An 18,494-nucleotide genomic window follows, 5' to 3' on the forward strand; every position below is an offset into this window, starting at 1 on the left:
ACCAGCACCATGGAGTTGATTCCACTTGCTCCTCTGGTGGCCGTGGGCTCATGCAGAGGGCTGTGCAGGTCTCGTGCCAGGCCGTTCCCTCTGCACTCTGTCCACCCTGCTGCGTGGGACACACTGCGTCGTGTTGATGAGCCGTCGTCTCAAATGTGCCCTGTGTTATGCTTTATGGTCTGCCTCACCCCACTTTTTTGGGGAGGGGGTAGGTCATTAGATCTCCCAAAAGAGAGAGGTGGATTAAAATTTTAAAAAAGAAACTTTGGGGATTGCCTCTTTATTTCAATGAAACATCTGTGCATTTGTGTGAGCATAGTGCTTACTTTATGAGAAGTAAGATATGAGAAATGGTCTGTGGTGAGTTAAATATTTTTACATAGTGGACACATAGAAATATGTTGAAGAAAAACACATGGAGGAAAAGTATATTTTTAAATGTGTCATTGGGAAGACAGCGAAAAGAGAATGACAGAAAATATACTCACAACAAGCAGCGAACCGGCAAAACAAAGAAAATGTGACAAGGCTTTGAGGGCCATGGAATAGTATGTGATGCGCTGTTAGAAATGGATGATCTCATTTGAACGTTTACCCGACTTAGAGAATCTGGGATATGAGAACATTCCAGGACCTGCTTATTCTCAGATGATTGATAATATGTCCTATGCATCAAAAATAAGGTTATTGACAATTTGTAAATTTTGCTTGACTCTGTTTAAGGTATTTATTGGTCCTTTCATGCCACTTTGTTTACTCTTTCCCTAAAATAACAGTGTTGACTAACACATTATAAATCTTTTCCTGCTGTGTGTTTCATGGGCTCCAATAATTTCACCAACTTGTTCTTGTAGGAGGAGGGACCTGTCCCCTGCCTCATGTAAACCAGTCTCCTTCAGTAAAACCCTGGAAGTTTATAATGTAGTATAAATCACTCCATTTGATTATCAGCCTATTTTCTTCTCTTCTTGATTAATATTGAAAACAAACCCCCTTACTAAATAGTCCTTTTCACACCACAATTTATTTAAAAAGTCGAAACAGACAAACAAACAAAAACAATTGTCTCAATTATGGTACAAGAAAATGTGTTGTAAATCAGGAGCTACAACATTTTAAATGAAATTTGAAAGTATTTTGACTCATAGGTGAGTGCTAACAATGAAACAAACAACACACACAAAAGCATAATTTCAGAAATAGCTAAAAGTAGTTGTACACAGAGACTTAACACTATTTTGGATAATTTGGAACTTAACCACATAATTATGGTTCACTGAAATAGTTTTGGAAAAATGGTTTAGAAGGTAAGCAGTTACATATTAGTGCATTTTCTACACCAATTTAGCACAGTTCTATTTAATTTAAGAAAAGGTCTTCAATGTTTGATTTTATGATATGATAGGATTCTCTTAGGGTGAGTAATAAACTTGTTATTTTCAAATATTATAGATGAATATGTCACAGTCAGAAAATACATATTAAAATGATTAATATTAACTACCAGTAGAATAAAATAAGGCAAACCAGAGCTTTGTTTTTTATTGTCTTTGGTTTTTATGAAGTCAGGAAACATGTAATGTGGTTATTCTAACAAGAAATACTACAACAGGAAAAAACAACATTATTAGTTTTGTTTTGTTTTATTGGTACCTCCCTTGATCAATGCATCAGAATTATTGCTAAGCTATCTATCATTTCGATACTTGTCAGTTACATTTCCAGTCTGAGTAATCTAGATTACAGTTACTATTTCTTTCTTACGTGCATGTAGTATGGAGTCCAGTTTTTATCTTGTTATGAAGGAAACAAACATAGAATCATGGACTGATGATTGAACCATACATTTACTATTAAATTGCAAGGAATTGGAAAATAATAAAGCTTAATTTGGCAGTTAATAAGTGCATTTTCAAAACATTACTAGGTTTTGCAAAAGCACTGTTCTGGATGTGTGTTTGGAAGTGAGACATATAGTTAATATATGTTATCTATATGTATATTATATAGTGTACATTATGGCTTTTTAAGTCTCCTTTATTTACTCATTCAATGAGTTAACACCTGTTAGGAGCCTAACAGTAATCTAGGTGTGCTGTTTGGGGAACACAACTGGAAAATAAAATATCGGGATTCTTGCCATCATTGAGCCTGGTCTAATGAAGGAAACTGACAACTGATAAGCCATGTGATAAATGTAATGAATGCTCTGTAACCAGCTAGAAGAACATTAAACAAAGACTTGAAGTTTAAAGAAAACTTTCTGAGGGAGATGACACTGAATTCTGACTAGAAGTCAGCTAGACGCCCCCCCACCCCCAAATGAAGGGTGTAGTATCATCATAGGTGGATCTGTGTGGACAAAGTAATGTCTAGTGCAAAGGATGGAACGTAGGGTGGCAGGGAGAGGGAGGAAGTGGGAGAGAGAAGCATTTGTCTTTGCGTGCATTGGGGGTGGGGTAGGAGACTGTGGAAAAGATGGGTCTGGGAAGGTTTTCTGGAGAATGGTCAGGTCTATGTTAGCTCTTGCCTGGACTATTAAAATAATGACCCTACTTATCTCCCCTCCTGAGGCGCTCTGCCCCTTAGGCCCTCTCGCGCTCCTCGCTGGTGATCCAGGAACTGCAGCTTTGCTGATGTCGTCCCGGGACCCACGCAGTGGCTCTCCCTGGCCTGCAGAAGAAGTAGACAATCTTTAGCTCGGTGTTTTACGTGAGACTAAGTTAGACTCAGCCTACTTTTCCAACTGATTTCCCACTGCTCTTACTACAGATGGATTACTTGTCATCAGTGCCTCACATTATGCTGTTTTCTGTACCTGGAGATATTTTATAACTCCTCATGTATACATACCACCTCTTCTTGAAAGCTATTATTTGGTTTTTCTAAATTGGAAACATTCTCTTTTTCCTTCCAAGTGTAAGAACTCATCATCTGAATGCCCCTTAGACACTCTTGCCTTCTAGCTCTCTGCTCTTGCTATGCACACGCTTTATTTCCTTTCGGAGACGATGTGTCTGATCCCATCCGTGTCTCCACTGCCCCGTGGCGTGAGTACATAGGGTCTCACCAGGTAGTTGGGGAATAAATTATAAGTGAGTTATTCTGGACGACAGTGAGATTTAGTATAATGTATATTCAAGGCGAGACCACTTCTGCATTCATTTTATTCTACTCCGTGGCCTCATCCATTCATTTCCTATCTTTTAACTTAACTTGTTGGGCTGTATGAGGAGACAAGGAATTATTTGCTCTGTTCTGCTTTCTCTTCCCCCTGCGTGTGTGCATGCGTGTGAGCACATACACACTGTATTTCCGACCTAAGCATAACGCTGGCTCTTCTAGAACAAGTTCATAGACTCATTGCAAGAAACACACAAAAAACGTTCTGCTTGATTTTTGATGATTTCTAACGGGGGCAGCCCATATGATCAGTTTTCAGTTCCTGTCCCTGGAGTGTAGTGAAACCATTTGTTGTATCTGAAAACAAAGCGCGACACCAAATTAAAGCTGCCCTCAGTGCCCGGATGGTTTAGGCCACCTTTTCCCTGCCTGCCCATTGGCTCCACATGACTGCTGCTTGTGCACCACCGAACGCTGGTGGGCCTTCCTGGGACAGCAAGCCGCCCGAAGTCTCCTCCCCCTCAGCTGTGACAGGAGGCCAGCGCGAACTTCTTCTTGGGATTGCCCTGAGAGGAAAGGAGAGATATTGTTGTGGTATTTAATGACAGACATCGTAATTGCATCTGCCCAGGACACCGAGGAGGTCACCATTAGAGAAAGGATTCTGCCCATCCTTATGGCCTTCTAAAGCAAGTGCAATAAATCTGTGAACTCTTTTATTCTTGTATTAAACGTTTATGATTTGCCAGTTTACTGCAGCTATGAACATTTTAACTTGAGCACAGGCAACTTATCTTTGAGTTGTAAAGGCAATATTGTCAGGTTAACATGGGAACCCCCTAAGGCCTCTAATCCACAAGGATGAAAATGAAGCTAAATTGTATAAGATCTGTGATTACTTACCTGAAATAAATGTCACTGATATGCTCTTCCTTTGCTGTCATGGATGTTGAGTATATAGAAAAAGAATACTTACGGGCTCTCATGGCCACGTTGGTGACATGGATTCCTTGGTCCTCCTTTCCCTGTGAGATCTTGTGCTGCTTATACCAGCTATTTAGAAATAGAAGCATCTAGTTTGACCAGAGATTCTTGCCGGTCTGGAGGCTTCGTTCTAGGGTAATGTGCCTAAGGGAGCAAAAGGCAGTAGCTCTTTTTGTACAACCCCTTGCCCAGGAGTGCCCTTCTCCCATGGTGGGGGAAGGAGCTATGAAGAGAACAGACGGCTCAGGAACAGAAGTATCGGGTAACTGCCAGGTAGCACTAGTGGTTATCTTGAAGTCGCCGGCAAACACACCGGGTTTAAGAGAACTGTGGAAAAGGGACGGTGATGGTGGTGGTGATTGATGTGTGAATGAGAGTATGTGCTGGTCTATATAGATTAACCAGTGGTCTTTGAGTAGCAGTCATTAGAGTCATTTGAGTGCTGGCCTGGGACCCAGCCAAGATCAGTTAAATCAGAATGTCTGGGGTGGAGGCGTTTTCTCATTGTGCAGTCATGACTGAGGACCAACGGCTTCGGCATCAGAGTTGTGTCTCGGTGACGAGACGGGTGGAACACTGAAGTGCCCTCCACTATCCTAAATGGCTTTTTCATTCTACAAACAGCCACTGAAAATGCTTAGGTTGCTAAATGAAATTTCGTCCTGTCTTTAACAAGTTCTTAATCTGGAGGGGTGGACGGATTTGTAGAAATTATCTGCAATGCAATTTGACAGGTGCTGAAGTCACTTGGGAGTTGATTCTTTCTGGCAAGAAAGGAGAGCACAGGAAGGGAGGGGACGTGGAAGACAAAGTGTCCACAGAAAGTGATATCTGAAATAGGTCACCTCTCCTGCGATCCGATGTGACCTCTGCAAACGATTCCCTTGTGTTACCAATCCCTTTTGAAACACACATGCCAGGTTTCTTTGTTCTTACTTTGGGCACCAGCAAAGCTATCTGCAGCCCCCAGGAGTTGTATTAGTTGGATACAGTTGCACAAAGGAGCGCGCTGCACTGTTTGGGGTACAGTTGAGACCTGTGTGAGGTCACATAGCTGGTGAGTGAGACAGGTAGAGGGACTCCAGGCTCCTGGGTGGGTGTTTGCCATCCACACTAGAGGCCTCGTGTGGGCTCATTCATTAAAAGAGGTTCCAACTGGATGGTGGGCTGAGGGACTCTGCCAAAGGGGAGGCTAAAGGGAGAGGAGAAGGATGTTCTGGAGCATATCTAGAGAAGGGGGGCTGAGAGACAGGCTGCAAGGTTCCAGGTGCAAGGAACTGCGAGGCAGGTGCGAGGGGCCCAGTGGTTTCCATGTGCTGAGAACCAGACTGTAACTGAGGCTCCTGCATTCATTCCTTCATTTGCTGTGTCATCCCTAGGACGGTCTGCTTCTCTTCCATTTTATGAAAGAGGAAGTCACAGTTCAGTGAGATCGATTAATTAACCTAACATTTCACTGCTAATAAATATCAAAGTTGGCATTAGAGGCACTCTCTGATTGCAGTCCAGGTGACCTTCAGCTGGGCTGTGCGGCTCACTCGTGTGGAGGCCTCAGGCAGTTCTTTTATTTATTTATTTATTTATTTATTTATTTATTTATTTATTTGTTTATTTATTTGTTTATTTATTTATTTTCTCTGTTGATTTTAGAAAGAGAGAGAACATCTATTGGCTGCTTCCTGCATGCTCCTCACTGTGGATTGGGCCCACATCCCGGGCATTGTCCCTGACCTGGAATCGAACTAGTGACCTCATGTTGCATGGGTTGACGCTCAACCAGTGAGCCGCACCGGCCAGGCAGTCGGGCAGTTCTTAATGTGTAGGTCTCTGAGCGTGTGTCTCTGAAAACCCTACGTGCTACAGACACAGCCCAGTGCAACAAGTGACCCTATTTCTTCTCTCGGTGGGAGCAGAAGACAGAGTTTTGGTCTGAAAACAGTCCTAAGAAGTTCCCTGTGAAAGTAGCCCATGGGAAGAGGCTAGGAAAAAAGGAAAATAGAAATAAGTGAAGACAAAAATAGTACTGTGTGTGCAGGTCCTGAGGAAGTCCTAGAGAAGGTGCAGAGGCATGTTCAAGAAGTACTTTATTGGACAGAATATCTTCTACTCTGAACTATAGTCAGGACTCATTCACATGGCAAACAGTTTATGGGTGTATTGGCCTGGCCTGGACTATGGGCACAGGGTTGAGGCTCAGTCCATGTGTGTATTGGCCTGGCCTGGACTATGGGCACAGGGTTGAGGCTCAGTCCATGGGTATATTAGCTCGGCCTGGACTATGGGCACAGGGTTGAGGCTCAGTCCATGGCTGTATTGGCCTGGCCTGGACTATGGGCACAGGGTTGAGGCTCAGTCCATGGGTGTATTGGCTCGGCCTGGACTATGGGCACAGGGTTGAGGCTCAGTTCATGGGTGTATTGGCCCGGCCTGGACTATGGGCACAGGGTTGAGGCTCAGTCCATGGGTGTATTGGCCCGGTCTGGACTGTGGGCACAGGGTGGAGGCTCAGTCCATGGGTGTATTAGCTCGGCCTGGACTATGGGCACAGGGTTGAGGCTCAGTCCATGGCTGTATTGGCCTGGCCTGGACTATGGGCACAGGGTTGAGGCTCAGTCCATGGGTGTATTGGCCCGGCCTGGACTATGGGCACAGGGTTGAGGCTCAGTCCATGGCTGTATTGGCCTGGCCTGGACTATGGGCACAGGGTTGAGGCTCAGTCCATGGGTGTATTGGCCCGGCCTGGACTATGGGCACAGGGTTGAGGCTCAGTCCATGGGTGTATTGGCCCGGTCTGGACTGTGGGCACAGGGTGGAGGCTCAGTCCATGGGTGTATTGGCCCCACCTGGACTATGGGCACAGGGTGGAGGCTCAGTCCATGGGTGTATTGGCCCCACCTGGACTATGGGCACAGGGTGGAGGCTCAGTCCATGGGTGTATTGGCCCGGCCTGGACTATGGGCACAGGGTTGAGGCTCAGTCCATGGGTGTATTGGCCCGGTCTGGACTGTGGGCACAGGGTGGAGGCTCAGTCCATGGGTGTATTGGCCCCACCTGGACTATGGGCACAGGGTGGAGGCTCAGTCCATGGGTGTATTGGCCCCACCTGGACTATGGGCACAGGGTGGAGGCTCAGTCCATGGGTGTATTGGCCCCGCCTGGACTATGGGCACAGGGTGGAGGCTCAGTTCATGGGTGTAGTGGCCCCTCCTGGACTGTGGGCACAAGGTTGAGGCTCGAGACCCTTGTGGAGACATTTGCCAGAGGTGAAGATATGTAAACAATGCACAGTGAAGCCAAGTGACCCTCTTAGGACTAAGTGCCTAGGAAGGTAAAACCACTGTTTTCCCTTGCTGCCACCTACTTCAGCCAGAGGCAGAGTGTAAAATTCACAGAAACGTTGCTTGACTCAGTGCACCCAAGCCGGGTGCTGAGCAGATCTGGGCTTTCAGCCTAAACGTTGTTGATACGATAGCGAGAGAAAAACATCATGTGACCGCCGTCTGTGCTTGTCCCTATTACATTCGCATTCTGGCTTATTACAAATCAGTGTTGCCATGGCTGACGTTCCTGCGAGGCCCAACATCTCCACCCTCCATATCCTGAATCAGCACTTGGGTACCCTCTGCAGCTCCGGAGCACAGGGCGCCTTGCGGTGACCGCGCTCGCTCCAGTGCCCAGGCTGAGTGCGGACTGCAGTACCTCTGCCTGGGGAGCTCGCCTCGTAGAGGTTTTGTAAGAGTTCCATAGCTTATAGGCATCTATTTATTTATTTGTCTGTTTATTGTTAGTCCAGATCCTTCCCCCAAATCTATTCAAGGCTATTAGAAATACACGAATTCTTTCTAAAAATCCCGAGACTTGACTGTTTCAGTCCCAGTGACAAATTTTAAGTAACTATCATTGAGTATTACTCCTTTGATGTTTGCGTGCCTGCCCTAGAAAGCCACTGGAAGTCTCTGGGGTGGGGGTGGGGTGGGGGTGGAGGAGGAGACAGGCTCAGATAACCTGTATTATGATACTGGTTTTTGACATCGGGAGATTTTTTTTTTTCCACCCTTCCTGCCTGCGCTGCTGCAGTCAGCATCCAACAGAGACGTGTTCTGGGCTCACAAGCCAATTGTCCTCCTCCTCGCTGCAGCCCGAAGTCTGAGAGTGAGCTGATGGGTGTGCACAATTTTAGCAAATTGTCATGGGGCTGGGGGGAGGGGCGTGCGTTCCCCACAGGGACAGAGCCAGTGTCATTGAGCACATTGTGTCCAAGTACAAAGTTGATCTGTCTGAAGGAGACGTGGTCAGCCGCGGTGAGGGCCTCAGTCGCCTGGTCGGCCCTCCGTGCTCTGTCACTGTTGTTTGTGTGAAGCAGTAGCACTTTCACGGCTGGGCTGGAGGCAGAATCCGTGAGGTCAGAAGGCGACACTTGTTTTCGATTAGGGAATCCAAGAGGTTTGTGGAGGAGTTCGAGTGAAAAACTGGGGAAAAGAATTGATATTTGGCAAAGAGCAATAATGTCTCTCAAAGATTGGAGAGCAGCGTGATGCAATGAAGTCTGTATAAAACTGACAGCCAAAATCGTGGACGTCTGTTACAGTTTACAGAATTATTTAAGCACTAATCACATACATGATATCCATGATCCCATCTAGCAGACTCTGAAGGAAAATTTACAGTGGAAATATTGACATGGGACTTTGAAAACACTGCATAATATTATACTTTAAAGTTTACCATAACTCATATTGTGGTATCCTTTCAGATGGGTAAGAACAGGGCCTCTTTTCCTATATTTGTAGGCATATGTAGGATCTGGGAGGTACAAATATGTCAGCTGACTTTCCCAAAACGTTTGCCCCTTTGATTTTCTTTTAGTTTCTTTTCTATTGCCAAATAAAATATTTGCCCCTTAAAACTTACCATCCTCTCTATATTACTAACTTTATAGTTTTCATTTACATATTTTTCTGTATTTGTACTATATTCAAATCACAAAGGCCAGGCCAGTGGAATCCACAGATAACCCAAGAAACCAGTCTCTTGGCGAAATGGATGATGTGAAGCAAAATTTTACCTTGTTTGCTATTCAAATTATTTTCCTCTCAGTTGAAAAGATCTGTTGATCCTATTATACTGGTGTTGCTGAGGGGTAAATAAAAGAATGACAGATAAACTGGCATTTATAAGAGAATCTATTTTTTCCGTTATGTTTTGGAAATGCCTTATGGATTAGTCTTCTCCAAAATCAGTAGCTTATATTGCAAAACATTTTTTTTTTTTTTAAATTTGCAGAACTCGATGGGAGTTGGAGCATCCATTTAGGTAGTACCTATTCTGGTTTTAGTGCGAGCAATGGCTAGGAAAACATGCCCACTGAAAGACAATCGAATGCTCATCAGTATAAATGCAGACCTTCGCTGTGTGGTGAAGAGCACCAACCCCGTAGGTAGGCTGCCTGGGTTCAGCCTCGTGCCCTTGGGCAAGGACGCCACACACTCTCCGGAGGCGTATTTAAAGATGGAGAGTTTTCACTTTGTCACTGCACTAGCAGCTGGAATAGGTCTGTGAAGCACTGATCAAAAAAGTCTTCCAAAAGATTTTTAAGGAAAAAGTTATATGCATTTAAGTTTACCGTAAACCACTTAATAATGGCATGATGATGAATTGGGAACGATTTGTAAAACATTTTGTATTTCCCAATTCAGAGGCATGCTCCTCAAACAGAGCTTGACACTTTATTATGTAAACGTTAGGGCTCTTAAATATTAGCCAAGATTGAAAAGTGTCTGATTTGGTTGCCATAAAACTTCACAAGTGTTTCTGCTACAAACAGTTTAGCAGCCTGACAGTTGCTGTACCGGGAAAAAAAAAAAAATGAAGCAATTGAAAAAAATAATAGACACATAGTGCTCTGGTATTTCCAATTTCATGATGCTATAAAAAAGCAGCCAGTAAATGTTGGACTGTTTAATGATGCTGGCACCTACGAAATGTCACTGGGCTTTCACAAGGTCATGGAGACTCTGGTTTGGCTCAGAGTTGCTGGCCAGACTCATCTCTGGAGCCCAGAAGACTGTGGAACAGGGGGAGACAGTAGGTGCCAGTTAAACCTTTCAAGTCTTCCTAGAGGCTGCAGCCTTTCGTTCGTTCTGTGGGGTGGGGTTGGCCATGGGCATAAGGAAAAAGCGAGAGTGTTTCTTCTCCAGCATCTCAAACAAGCAGCTCTAAATATATGATTCTTGTGAGCCCTCTCTGAGGAGGCTAAGATTTCTTCGGATGACTATCAGCTAAAATCATATGCTGCTATGACTGTTGCTGTCACAGTTGTGTGTATATCTGATCTGCCCCAGACAAAAGCAACTGGGGACGGGGTGGTATTTTTGTGACCAGAATGTGTTTGTGATTTGTTGCCTTTTTCTCTTTTTCCGCCTCCTTCAGCAGCAGCTAACCCGACTCTCATGTATTATGTGATACTTACCTAGATGTGTCGAGTTTCAGTTATGCCGTTTTCGAGAGGACTAATGGGAGTTGTGCAATGCAAGCTCCCGAGTTCTCTGGGAAGAAAGTCATAGTAGCCTGATGTTCGAGCTCGAGCACATGGCTGTAGTGTCAGCATTGAGCTTATTTTAGGTTATGGTAAATGTCACGGTTGGTTTTAATGGCCAAGAATCTTCATCAAACTTAGGGATGTTCTTTAAAAGAGTGCGCAGAACACTCACTGAATACTAGAGAGGATTCTTTGAATAGGTAGAAAAGTCTAACCTAAACGCACCTGCTAGAGATCAGACTGGATGTTGATGAGAAAATGTTCAATGTGCGTGAAACAGTCTGTTCCACTTTTTTACATCCTTTCAGGCTACGGTCAAGTCACAAATTTCAACTCGGTTGTGGTATGTGTATGTGTGTTTGTACTTTCTTACTTTTACTGACACTCTTAGTTAATTATTACTTCAGAGGATAAATGTGATTATGAACTTTTTCTGCGATCAGGAAAGGAAAAAGATCTAAATTTGTCTTTTATTTTGTTTCGTTTGAAAACATATTTAGCCCTGGCTGGTTTGGCTCAGCGGTTAGAGCGTCAGCCCGCGGTCCCGAGAGACCTGGGTTCGGTTCCCACTAAGGGCATGTACCTCGGTTGCAGTTTGTCCCCAGCCCTGGTTGGGTTGTGCGGGTGGCAGCCACTCAATGTGTCCCTTTAAAAAAAAAAAAAGAAAACATATTTAATGTGTTTCATAAAGTAATTAAAAGACATTGGAACTCTTTCAATTAAAATACATTAAAAAATGTCTGCTTTTTCTCTCACTGGTAGGAGGAAATTCTCCCAGATCTTGTGTTGAACTGAGGTCCAGGTATTGGCCTTAAGGTGATTGAAGAAATAGAAGTGTATACCTGGAGAGTTAAGCTTTAAATACTGGTCTGTGTTGCTATACTTACTTCGTGTTAAGTTTAGAAGACTACTGGCTCTTTTATTCACGTTCTGTGGTGATGCTAAGCTTTTGTTCCTGGTGTTACTGGCAATCCAATGAGGAAGTTCAATCAGAAGTTGTGTTCGATTTAAAGAAGATTTAAAGATGATCATAAAAATTTTCTTGCCTTTCCAAATGCTAAAACTCTCAAATAAGTACAAAGGTGCCATGATATTAAAAATAGGAAATTATTCAAGAGGAAATAAAAACTCCCATTTACTTCTCTGAGTTAAAAGGTCATAACACTTGGGAATAAAAAAATGAATAGAAAAATTACTGCTAAAATGCCAATATAATATAGTATACCATACTATTTAAATATAGTAAATATATAATGTTGATCTATTAACAGTATCTATACTATATTATATCTATATATAATATTGTATAGTATATTGTTTGTAAAACAAAACAAAACAAACAATAGCATCAAATCAGTGAACTCTCCATGGAGACTTCCTAAAAAAAAAGAAGATACATGTTTTGACTACTTCAGAAATGTCTACCAAATGATGATAGTTCATTGTTCCTTTAGGTTTTATTTTATAGCTCTCTAAGAGTCATTATATGTTTCTCCAAATAAAACATGAAATATAAATGTTAGGTCATGTCTCTTAGGTTTCTTAAATTTGTAACAGAAACAAAATCTAAGTTTGTAATGCACATGTTGCTCTTAGAAATAGGTACATATTGGGATGAATATATATGAATGTGTCTATGTATAATTACATACATACATACGTATACATTTCCAGTTTATTAAAAATAACATTATACAGTCCACTAAAATTCCAGTTGATGGTCAGAAATCTTTAATTATTTTTCAGAGTTCTCTGGCCACTTAACTTTCTTTCTCAGTGGCTTCTCTTTCAAAGGAATGCTATATCATCATCATCATTATTATTGTTATTATTCTGAAAAGACTTTCTGTGGGGAAGTAAAGCCAGGAAAATGTTGCTTGCTCTTAAAAAAAAAGTCAACATCTCCAGTATTCTAGTTAACAAGTGTATGGAGCTATTGGTATGATTTTTGGGATTTAATTATTTACTCTTTGATATATCACCGTCTTTATTTGTTTTAATTTTAAACGAAAGAAAGATGAACAAACACTGAAACTCACATGCTCATGCCTTGAAAGATTTTAGAAGCTGCAAGCTATAAAAATGTGTCAAAATTAAAAGAAATAAGTTGTCAACCACCATGCCTTTTGAGTCAAGTTTCATCGAGTAAATCTATTATCTTATGTTTGAGGGAATTCCCAGAATAAAGGATCTTACTATTTAAATGTATATGTGAAAGTATTTAAAGCTATTTACAAATAACTTTGAATTAGCTGTTTTTAATTTTGTGTGCCCCGTTTATAGACTGAATGTTTGTGTCCCCCTAAAATTCTTATGTTGAATGAAGCCCCATCAGCAGAGTGGCGATATTTGGAGATGGGGCCCTAAGGAAGGAATTAAGGTTAAAGTCAAGTGTGGGGCCCTCATCTGATAGGACTAGTGTCCTTGTAGGAGATGACAGAGAACTCGCACTCTTTGTGGGCATATGCTACAGAAGTAGCGAGAAGGTGTCTGTGTGGAAGGCAGAAAGAGAGTCTTCCCAGAAACCAAGTTGGCCAGAACCATAATCTTGGACTTCTAGCTTCCAGAACTGCGAGGAGAGTAACTTCTGTTTAAATCACGGAGTCGAAGGTATTTTATTATGGCAGCCTTAGCAGACTAAGACAGCCCCCATTAAATTCCACGAGGTATAAAGCAGTGGTGGACTCAGCTGGAGATGATTTTGCCTCACCCTCCTCCCCAAGGACATTTAGCAGTGTCTCGAGACAGTTTGCGTTGTCATAACGGAGGACAGGAGAGCTGCTAACATCTTCCAGTGCACCACACGGCCCTCAAACCGAGATGCAGCTGGCCCGAAATGTCAGTGCGAAGCCTTGAACTTCTTTTTAGGGTGCATGTGCTCTTATAAGCAGACACAAGTCTCTTATGGAAACAAGTGGATTTTAGTAAATGCACATTTAAGAGCTGCAGTCTATTAGCTGCAATTAATTTATTTTCAATATTTTCTTTTTTTTTCAATCCTCACCCGAGGACATTTTTTCATTTTTTGTTCAGATAGAGCGGGAGGGAGAGAGAGGAAGAGAGAGAGAGAAACATCGACGTGAAGGGACACATCGAGTGGCTGCCACCCGCACGACCAACCAGGGCCGGGGACAAACTGCAACCGAGGTACGTGCCCTTAGCGGGAACCGAACCCAGGTCTCTCCGGACCGCAGGCTGACGCTCTAACTGCTGAGCCAAACTGGCCAGGGCTATTTTCAATATTTTCAAAAGCCAATAAACTGCAATTCCTAGGTAATGAAAGTTTTATTTACCTGAATGAAAACAAAACACTGAGTGTGTATTCCTGTGTGCATAGTTGTATATTTATAAAGTATGTTTTATGATTTTAAAATGAATATTTAGTATGTAAATTTATTTACCTTTTTATTAGAATTGATGCTAGAATTGATTTAAAAGCGTGGCAGAACCATAAAACATTTTTGGAAACTCATGGAACACTATTTCTTGACAACTAATGTTTTTCGCTTTGTTTTCTTTGCCTTTGGCAAGTTTTTCTGTGATATTTGTATCCTCTTACCTGAAAAGAAGAAGAAGAAAAAAAAAACAGTAAAAATTTTTCATAAGAAGCTACAAAATACCATTGCCAGAGTTTTGGGCTCATATCTGAGGAATGAATATCTCCAGAATGTGCTTCCAAAACTCTTATACATTTTAGCTGTCCCCTAGAAAATATTTGTTTTGTTTTAACAATTTAAATAAATGGTTGCAGTTTGAATAGTCTTAGCAGAAAACCAGTGTGTTTCCAGTGCCAGTTGGAAAAGACTTGAGTGTCAGCTTGTACCTCTGCAGTGTTTCATGGCCCCTTATTCCCAGAGTCTACTCAGATCTGACTTCGTGATTATAATCCTACCAGGTAGTTACCCTTTGGCAGCTTAATAAGATGTTTTCTCACATTCTGACCTCATATATCACGATATTCCTTTTATTTTAGGTGGAGAAAATATAATTAAAAATGGAAAATTAGTCCTTTCAATTTTAAAATAGAATTTTAATTTTTTTGTTTGATTAAGGAAGCTTGGCTAACTTTTAAGATGTTTTATTTTATTTTATTTATTTTATTTTTCCCTTTATTCATTTTACAGAGAGAGGAAGGGAGAGGGAGAGAGAGATAGGAACATCAATGAGAGAGAACATCGATTGCCCACCTCCAGGATGCCCCCCACTGGGGATCAGGCCCACAACCTGGGAATGTGCCCTTACCTGGAATCGAACCGGCGACCTCTTGGTACATGGGCTGTCGCTAAACCACTGAGCCACACCAACCAGACTAAGATGTTTTATTTTTTATTGTTAACTAGTTCCTAAGTAAATATTAAAAATAGCTAAGAAATCTTTTTTATTTTTATTATTATTATTTTTTTATCCTCACCCGAGGATATTTTTCCATTTATTGTACAGATAGAGTGGGAGGCAGAGAGAGGAAGAGAGAGAGAGAGAGAAACATCGACGTGAAGGGACACATAGAGTGGCTGCCACCCGCACGACCAACCAGGGCCGGGGACAAACTGCAACCGAGGTACGTGCCCTTAGCGGGAACCGAACCCAGGTCTCTCCGGACCGCAGGCCAATGCTCTAACCACTGAGCCAAACTGGCCAGGGCGAAATCTTTTTTATTTTAATCTCTAAATTGCCATCTTTAGTTTCATTCAGTTTTAGGTTTATTCTACAATTTATATCTCACAATATATCACATACACGCTATTTTTAGATATATGCTGTACAAATAAGTTCAGATGTAATTATTTAAAAATATACTTTTATTACTCTGGCTGGTTTGGCTCAGCGGTAGAACGTTTGCCCGTGGACCAGTGAGTCACGGGTTCGATTCCAGCCAAAAGTATGTATCTCAGTTGTGGTTTGTCCTTGACCCTGTTCGGGGTTGTGCAGGAGGCAACCAGTCGATGTGTCTCTCTCACATCGATGTGTCTCTCTCACATTGCTATGTCTCTCTCTCTCTCTCTCCCTCTCACTCTATCTGAAGATGAATAGAAAAATATCCTCGGGTGAGGATTAAAAAATAGATCTATACATATATATACTTTATTAAAATATAATGCTTAAGAATTAACAAGGCACTTCTTTTTTGAGCTCAAACAATTCATTGAAACATACATTTTCCCTTGTTATACTCCAAGCTTTGTGCCAGTTTCAAAGGCTAATGAAAAGAAAATCCTTACATTCACAGTCGAGCAGTTTGTAACTTCAGAAATTGGGGACTTGATTAATTGATCTCTCAAATGACCATTACCAGTCATATACAGGCCTTTAAGACTACAGGGGGAAATGTTGACTTTTCTGGACAGGGTACTTCTAATTTATAGATGTAGAAAAATTATTGGAGGAAAAATGGACTCGGTCTGGATCAATATTATTGAACTTCCTCCATTCCCTTAAAATATATAGTTAATGCATTACAGTGATGTCTTTGGAATCTGTGTTGAGTTAACCTATAAAAAGCCTCCTTGAATGGAGCCTGAGGTATTGATGGCTTAGGCTCTTTAGAGTGGCCTGCTGGTCAGCTGGACATCTCACCGAAAATAAGGTTTCAGTGCAATCAACAAAAATAAACCACAGAAACCTAACACTGAGAAATGCATTAGCCTTTTTCCTTCCTGGGTGCAGAAGTACAGAATGATCATTAGGGGCCACGCATATATGATATTACTGATGATTGTCATGCACTGTCTTGGTGTTTTGCTACTTGTATTATTTTTTGGCACTTTTAACAGATAATAGTGCTAAATGAAACAGCTGCTGCTTATGATTAGCTTGAGACTTAAGGAAAGAAAGAAATATAATATTTATTGATAGCCTGTTACCAGGAACCATGTACGAGGTTGGCCCACTATCTTTCTCAATTCTCATACATCACCAGTGCGATCAATAGTATTGTTACTATTCTACAGAAGAGGTTTGGCCATTCGGAGAATTTAAGTAATTTCCACAGGGTCACCTAGCAAGTTAGTTACAAAGCTGCTGCTTGAACTGAGCTGCGTTTGACAAAATGTACAATTAAATGACACTTGTTGGAACTAGACTGAATAGCAGTCCAAACTGAATAAAAACTTTATATTTTTGCATTAATCCTAATAAGCCAACTTAATACATCTTGAGGTGGAGGCTCTGGATGATTTAGAGTAGTAACTCCTCTCCAGAAGTCTGTAAGCAAGTGCTAAATACTGATTGAATTTCTGCTGTTAGATTTTTAGAATGTTTTACTGTATAGATTTTTAGGATGTCAATCTCAGCGCAAATCTTCTTTCTTCCCCAGTGAAACTTGCAAACCTGTTACTTTTTGCCCTTTTGTCCTGGCAAGCTTTATTGTGTGATCAAATTACTGGTCTCTGAATAAATGCACCATTAGGTTAGTGCAACTCTAAATCAAAGTTTGGTATTAGATTTCGTTTTTTCTTCTTCTCTTTATTGTCTCCAGAAGAAAGTTAGAATCGAATTGATCTGTAATTACTTTGTAAGACATGTTCATTGGTTCATTCTACAAATGACTATTGCAGTGCAGGTGCCGGGAACTCAATGGGATAAACCTGGAGAGGTACCAATGTCATATTTACCTTAATTCTCCACAGAAGGTATGCTGCTTGTGGTTTTCCCCGGGGCTTTAGGCAATCCTCTAGAAAAGGATGTTTATTCTGAGTTATTCTTGACCTTTTTATTTGGCAAACCACAATTATTCGGCAGCACACTCAGCATTAAACAAGTTTTGAACTTCCTAAGGAGCTAGTTTATCTGATATTAATTGCAGAGGCTACTCTGTTATTTTCTCCACACACGTCAATGAGAAATTCATGTGGCTTTACGGAGCTGTGCTTGCGGTGTTTTATGCTCTATCAGAATAGCCTGGGCCCCCAGACCTATGGCCACAAACTCTCTGTGGAAGAGCCTCTGTCGTCTGTGTGCTTTTCCAAGCGTAGCTTGTTGAAAGCGACGCCCCAGAGCAGTCAGATCAAGCTGGGCACAGAAGGGGAGCCTGTGTACGAAGTGCGGAGGAATGGCATTTGTTCCGGAGCAGAGGGAGCTAACTCAGAAAGGACACCGAAGGCCTGAGCTTCTATTCCGAACCTTGCGAGGCACTGACACAGGATGTGTGGTGCGCCAGTGTGGCCTGTGTCCTTCATTATTTCAGTCTGCTCAGAGGCTGGTGGTTTGTGTTCAAGAAGGCACTCCAATAAAGACCACTGTCACCTTGGCAAGGCCTGGTTCCCGGCCCAGGGCGACCTCTCTGCTGTTTTTGGAACTATGGAAACTCAGCTGAGTGCATTGACAGTACCTGAGTCCTCAGGGTGAATGTAACCCTGCTTATCTGCCTAATTCCAATGTTAGCAAGAATAATGACGTCGGGGTACTGAGAACCGGAATTTCTCTTAGGGCCAGGTTGTTCTTTGTATAGAAAGAACAGGTTGTCTCTAGGAGACTTCAACTAAATGACCCTGGAATCAGACTATCCATCATCCACGAGCTTATTTTTCTTGGCCAGCCATTCTCCGTGACTCCAAATGCTGTTTGTGTAAAAGGTGTTTTGCATCCAGCTGCTTTTAAGCTAATAACAGGCTCATGATCTCAGTAGACAGCAAGCATGGTGATTTCATATGGATAGGTTATCGATCTCTAAATCTTACTTTATCTATGAACATATCAACAAACCTGAAAATTACCTCCATGCCAAAATGTTCTCATTTGTTGACCGTACAGTTGATAGAGTGTCTGAGGTGGTACTAACAGCTCTGGGCCTTTTCATCACTTACAGCACATGCATTACGTTCTTAATCTTGTTAGTAAACTTCTGCCGAGG

General features: G+C 42.0%; 1 protein-coding gene across 35 annotated transcripts in view; it reads left to right on the forward strand.

The window, feature by feature from the left end:
* MBNL1 (muscleblind like splicing regulator 1) overlaps positions 1-18,494 on the forward strand; it is a 193,473-nt gene that overhangs the window by 135,741 nt on the left and 39,238 nt on the right. The window contains exon 1 of one of the 35 annotated variants that reach the window (XM_036242623.1): positions 17,217-17,237. The exons of the other annotated variants lie outside the window; for them this stretch is intronic. The gene's annotated coding sequence lies outside the window, so the exon portion shown is untranslated. Of the gene's footprint in view, positions 1-17,216; positions 17,238-18,494 lie in introns of those variants that run through there. 35 annotated transcript variants of the gene reach the window in all.

This window comes from Molossus molossus, unplaced genomic scaffold (genome assembly GCF_014108415.1).
Source record: "Molossus molossus isolate mMolMol1 unplaced genomic scaffold, mMolMol1.p scaffold_m16_p_5, whole genome shotgun sequence".
Classification (NCBI taxonomy): domain Eukaryota; kingdom Metazoa; phylum Chordata; class Mammalia; order Chiroptera; family Molossidae; genus Molossus; species Molossus molossus.